The sequence below is a fragment of the Narcine bancroftii genome, chromosome 6, assembly GCF_036971445.1.
Source record: "Narcine bancroftii isolate sNarBan1 chromosome 6, sNarBan1.hap1, whole genome shotgun sequence".
Taxonomy (NCBI): Eukaryota; Metazoa; Chordata; class Chondrichthyes; order Torpediniformes; family Narcinidae; genus Narcine; species Narcine bancroftii.
This window is the reverse complement of record NC_091474.1, coordinates 70,533,355-70,539,619: the sequence shown is the minus strand read 5'-3', so window position 1 is coordinate 70,539,619 and position 6,265 is coordinate 70,533,355.

The following is a 6,265-nucleotide window of genomic DNA, read 5'->3' as shown; positions in this document are numbered from 1 at the left end:
TGGTGAAAGGACAACCTTCCAATAAAAAGTGGAAATGTTTCACTGTGAGGTAGATGGCCAAGAGTTCTCGACAAATTGTACTCTGCTTGAGCCGGTGACAGCTTGGCTCAAGCAATCCCATTGCTCATGGACTCATTGTCATGGACTGCTCCCACAGCACTGACAGACATGTCTGTGGTAAGAGATACAAGGTGTTGGGCTTCTGATGTACAAACATTGTGACATTTGCAAGCACAGTCTTCACATTGTTGAAAGAGGTATCATGTCCCAGAGTTAATGGCCTTTTGGATACAGACCTACCCTTTTAGTAGTTCAGTCAGGGATAATAGAGATGTTGTACATTTCAGCAGGAATCGGCGATAAAATTCATCATGCCTCAAAGACGTACACAACTGGCCAAACATAACGGGTGTAGAAAATTCTTGAACCACTCGCACTTTTGATTCATCAGGCAAAATACCATGTTGAGTAACTATCAAAAACCTACTAACTGGGATTGATCACAATACCAAACTCATCCAAGCCTCTGAAACAGTGATACAAGACAAGGGTAAAGGTTCCAGTATTGTGACGTAACACATGTAGAACGTAACACATATAAAATTCTTTGACTTTTGTCCATCGTAAGGCAGGGAGTCACCACTTTGTCCAGTGCCCCTCACAGAAACCTACAGCACCTGGTGTTCCAAGGCGGTCTCCCCTCCAAGTACTGACCAGGCCTGAGCCTGCATAGCTTCAGAGATCAGACAATACCAGGTGTATTCAGGCTATTAGGCACTTGTGCTCCTCTTCATCCACTCTCATGACCAGAACATCGTCGATGTAAACAAACACAAAATCGAGGCCGGTGAGTACATGGTCTATAAACCACTGGAATGTCTGTGCTGCATTCCGTAGACCCAACGACATACACAGAAACTCAAAAGGACCAAAAGGGGTAATTACTGCCATCTTCAGTCCATCAGAAAGTTCAACTGGAATCTGATAGTAAGCAGCATTAGATCTACTTTAGCAAATACATGTTTGCTGAAAAGTCTTGTAAATTGGGAAAGTTAGGCACGGTGGAATTGTTCAGGACGTGATTATCACCACAAGGCCACCCATCCGCTGGGGATTTTTTCAGAAGCCTATACAACGTTGAAGCCCAGCAGCTGTCAGATCTGTGGAATATGCCCCACTCTTACATATAGATTTGCGATTTTGAGACGGTCCGGGGATAATCTACAAGCCCACTCTACCACTGGAGGGCCCTGAGTCTGTATATGGTGGGTTTCTGTATGTTTAACGTCTGTGTGATGATATGATGGGGTCACTAGGTGAAGGAAACATTTGACATAGGTTCAAAAAGGGCAGGAGCCAGGTTGAAGGCCCTTCAGGTAGCTGACGACATTGGAGGGACGACAGATGCAACTCACTTGCAAACAAGAGCTGTGGTCCAGGTCACAGAGGTTTTTCAAATCCACTAACAAAGAAAAATGTGACAAGGAATCCACTCCAAAAATGGCATTTGCCACGTTTGCAACAGTGAAAACCCACCGAAAAGGTTTCTTGAGATCAAAATCCAACGTGAGTGACCTCTGGCCATATGTCTGAATATGAGAATCATTCGCAGCTGAAAGAACACATGACATGTTAGGGTTTCTGCATTCCTCCATGGTTGGAGGGACTGCTGGAATCTCTGCACCGGAATTGAAAAGAAATTGAACACCCGAGAAACGGTCTTTGAGGCAGAGACAGTGGCCGTCGTGCCGATGGGCAGCAGTTGCCTTGTTCCCTTCTGCCATTTGTAGAAGTTGCAAGGTGGCTGACAGGACCAAGCAGCAGCACCAAATCTCCAATCCTTCTAACAAATACGCCGTCCATTGACTCTACCACATCCTTGACCACCACAATTCCAACCAGATTAACGGAAGGATTTCTGTTGTGTGCCCAAAGTCTGGACCTGCTTCGTCAGTGCTGCCATTTCCTGCTCCAACTCCGTTATCTTCAGTTGACAAGGTGCTGGTGCTACTTCTAATTGATAAGGTACTGGTACTATCTTCAATTGAGAAGGTGCTAGTGTTTCACAAGGCTGCCAAATAGCTGCCTTAAGCATGTCATATGGGAGATTAGCAGCCGGATCTACTAAGACTTCCTCCACTTCTCAGGTAATCTGCTCTGGAAGATGCTCCAGATGTAAACTGTACTTCATCTTCTGACTCATCACACTGAGGGCAGAGAAATGCGCTTTGAGGATCATGAACCATGCTGGGGTCTTATTAATAAAAAGGGGGGAATTTTTAGTTTGATCCCCCAACTGCTCCAGTGAGGGTTTATCCTTATCACTCTACATTTTAAATTTCAAGGTACTGTGAACTCACGGGGTCACCACTTGTAACAACACTGATTCACCCCAGCTTAGAAACAAATAAAGAATACACTCACTCATTTCATTCAACACAGCATGAAGTCGACTTTCTTTATTTTCTGCAGACACAACATTACCTTCTTCAACTCCCCAAACACCATCCAGACAAACCCCTCTGACCTTCTCATTGGCTCACTACCACACGATTGATCCTGATCCTCTCACCCTCCTCCTCCTGCATCTGACAGTCATTCCCCATATACTGATGCTTAACACACCTGCGCACGCACGCTATTACCCCACACGTCACATCGCTTATGTTATCAGCGACGTCTGGCACCACTCCCGACGTAGGTTAAGTACGCAACCACAACAAATATTCCTCCCAACATATTCAAAATTGATGGGACTTCTTTTCTAATGTTACATTCATTTAGATTTGTGCAGAAGCTGGTCATCATTTCTAAAACAAAACAAAAAAAAATTTGCTGCAAGGCCAAGATGTGCTTAGAAATTCCTTCAAGATAAAACAATGGTGATCAACTCCACATACCCCTCAGGTAAACTGTTCTCCCTTCTGCCATCTGGTGGGAGGAACCATAGCACTTGGGCCATCATGTCCAGATTGGGCAACAGTGCTCCCCACCCCCCCCCCCCACCCCCAGCAATCAGACTCCTGAACTCCCAGAATATTCGGGGATAGGGTACCATGGACTGTTAATGCGTAAGTCTTAATATTTTAATGTGTTTAACTCCTATTCACTTATATTTATGTACATATGCTCCATGGTCCTGGAGAAACACTATCTCATCTTTACCATGCGAGCATGATAAATAAAAGTGACTTGACTTGACTTGAAGTGAGTGAATCCTTCAATTGCCAGGGAGGTGCTATTTAATCAAATAATAATTCTGATCGAGTGTGTGAAACACCTGCTCAAATTAGAGCCATTGGTCAATTTCAGAGAGGAATATTACAAACAGGAATAGTCTTGGATATGTTTGCTGCTTATCTACCAGGGATAGACAGAGTCATTCAGCATGGAAACATCAGCAAAATATCGTTGTCTCCTGTAGATGTTGAAAAGACCGATCGAGTTCCTCCAGCATTTCGGTTTGTTTCTACTACAATCTCAGCGCCAGTAGACTATTGTGTTTCACTCTTTCAGTTCAACCAACAAAAATTTCTCATACTAGTTCCACCTGCCTGCCATTGGCTTCTCTCCCTATAGCCCCTTTTCCACAGACACCTTGTCCCAGGAACTTATGGGGAATTAACCAGTTAAAGGTCCAGTGGAAAAGGAAAACAATCAGTGCACCAGCGTCAAATGACGTCGGGGAATGATGGCCTCGACCCCTACTCATATCCCTGACATCAACTGATGCTGGCGTGCTGATTAAACCAGTGGAAAAAGGACAACTTCTATCCATTCCAAATGTGGACCTCCAATCCCCAGGGATGAGTTGTGCTCAGTGGAAAAGGAGTCAATTTCCCAGATAAAGGTGGCCCAGAAGCAATAGCACCAATGGCTTCCTATCCCAGGATACTGCATGGCCAATTAACTGGGATGCCAGAGGAAAAAGGCTTCTAAATCCACCCTACCCATTTATCTTGGGTACGTTGGCTGCTTAACTGACCGAGATTGACTTGGGCGTACTTGCTGTTCTACCAATAGAGATAGACTTGGGTATGCTTGGTACTGTGGACGTGCTTCTGATTGCAGAAAGGTGGTGCGATAGATTTGTTGGGAGTGAGGTTGCTAAATCTAATACTTTTGATGATATTGGGAACAAAAGTTCACAACCAGATCCCAAACCTGATTCAACTCAAGAATCTGTCTTCAGAACTGCAGTCTTGGCAATTTCCTGAATCGATCTCCATGGGACAAGTTCATGTTGTGATTTAACACATGAGCACATTCAATCTAAATTACTAAACACACAGGAGTTAACCTTTGAGCATGCATTTAAAAGCACAATGATGGAAATAGCTTTCAAAAAGATGAAGGATTTCAACCAGTGCCTAATGCCGATGTTAATCCCACATGAGGGCAAGTAACAGTTTAAAAAGCATCAACTGTGTTAAATAGATGGAATGACAGGAAAACTTGCTATTGATGTAAATGACATCATCCATCACAAGTGAAAGGGGAAAATTGAATCGAGTTTAATTGTGGAAGACTGCATTCAAGCCTGAAAACAAGAACATTGTCCGTCAAGTAAGTTCTCAATCCAAGGGTCATGCTGACGAGAAAGGAGATGGGAGGTTTTTGAGCTCTCAAAAGGTGAAGATTAAATAATATCTCTTAAATGTGAGAGCACCCGTCTCCATGAAAATTAGAATCAGAATTTATTGTGATGAAGATGCCACAAAATTCATTGTTTTGCAACTCCCCTCCCCCCCACCACCTTGGGCAGCACATTCCAAATTCTACCCATCCTCTGGGTGAAAAAAAAAGTTCCTCGGGGATCCTTTAATCTCCACACCCCTTCTTCTACCGTCTACCCAAGCTGCGTTGCTTATAATTTTGTAGTTCCGCAGGGTGAAGTTAACAAACAGTACGGCAAGGCACCAACTTGGGTCCAGGATATGTTCTGGAAGTGGGGATAAAAATTAAATTGGATGAAATAGGTGAAATATATTGTACAACATAAGATACCATGACGTATATACATATACACCCAAACCTCTATATTGTACATACACGTCTAAATACCATAGTTAATAAAATGTAAATACTATACAGTACATATAAAATATACATACTCAGGTAATATAGTAATAAGACTGTATGTATACTGCCCTTATGGTGACCTCGGACGTATCTGCGATCCGACGTTACTCCATCGGGCTTAAGTCAAGTTATGGCTGTACATCAAATGCGAAAACATATTCTGGTGAGTCATTGGAAATCCTGGTCACATGGTTCAAAAATAACGATTCAATCACGGTAGCTCACCAAAAGTATAGAACAAGAATTAGCTCACATAATTAATAATGACCAGGGAGACTCAAGTCAGTGTGAGCACTTGGCGGAGAAACTACTGCGGATACATCTTGAAACCAGGAGTCAGGGGTAGAACGTCCAGATGGACTTTAAGACAAGTGACAAGACAGTTCACTGCAGGTCTACATTTCACCCTTCACACTGAAGGTTGCATAGAGAAGAGTTGAACAAACTTGGAGAAGAGCAGTGAGTAGAATAAAATGCAGTGATTTGGCATTGTATTCAAAGCAGACACAATTATACAAGAGTTTAAGGAGTCATGGACAAGGATAACAATCTGCAGGTTGAATCAACAGGCCAAAATCAGTGCCAAGTTAGACCTCTCAACCACATTTATCCAAATTAATCTGGATCAATGAGGTCAACACCATCTAACAATCAGCAGTATTAATGAAGTTAAACAAGACTGGGCTTAGTATAATGGTTGGCACAACACTGTTACAGCACCAGCGACTGGGACCGTAGTTCAAATCCTGCACTGTTTGTAAAGAGTTTGTACATCCTCCTCGTATCTGAGTGGGTTTCCTCTGGGGGCTCTTGTTTTCATCCACCGTTCAAAATGGACCAGGGTTAGTAAGTATATTGGCTGTAATTAGGTGGCATGGATTGTGGGCCAAAAAAAGCCTGTTACTGTGACGTCTGTCTAAATTAAAAAAAAAATAAATTTAAAGAAAGTAGGCAGATGTTGGGGTGGAGGGCAAAACACAAACTTTGGTGACCTTTTAGTTCTGATGGATCTTACATGACCTGCTTAGTTTCTCCAGCACGTTTGTGTATTGCACTATAATAATGGACCTCAGTCTTATGCCAAATTGCCTGGTGGTGTGACATCATCATCCTGACTGATGGACAAGCAAGTAGGGAGAATTAAACAATGTCACTACAGCCAAGGTGATATCTGATCACATCC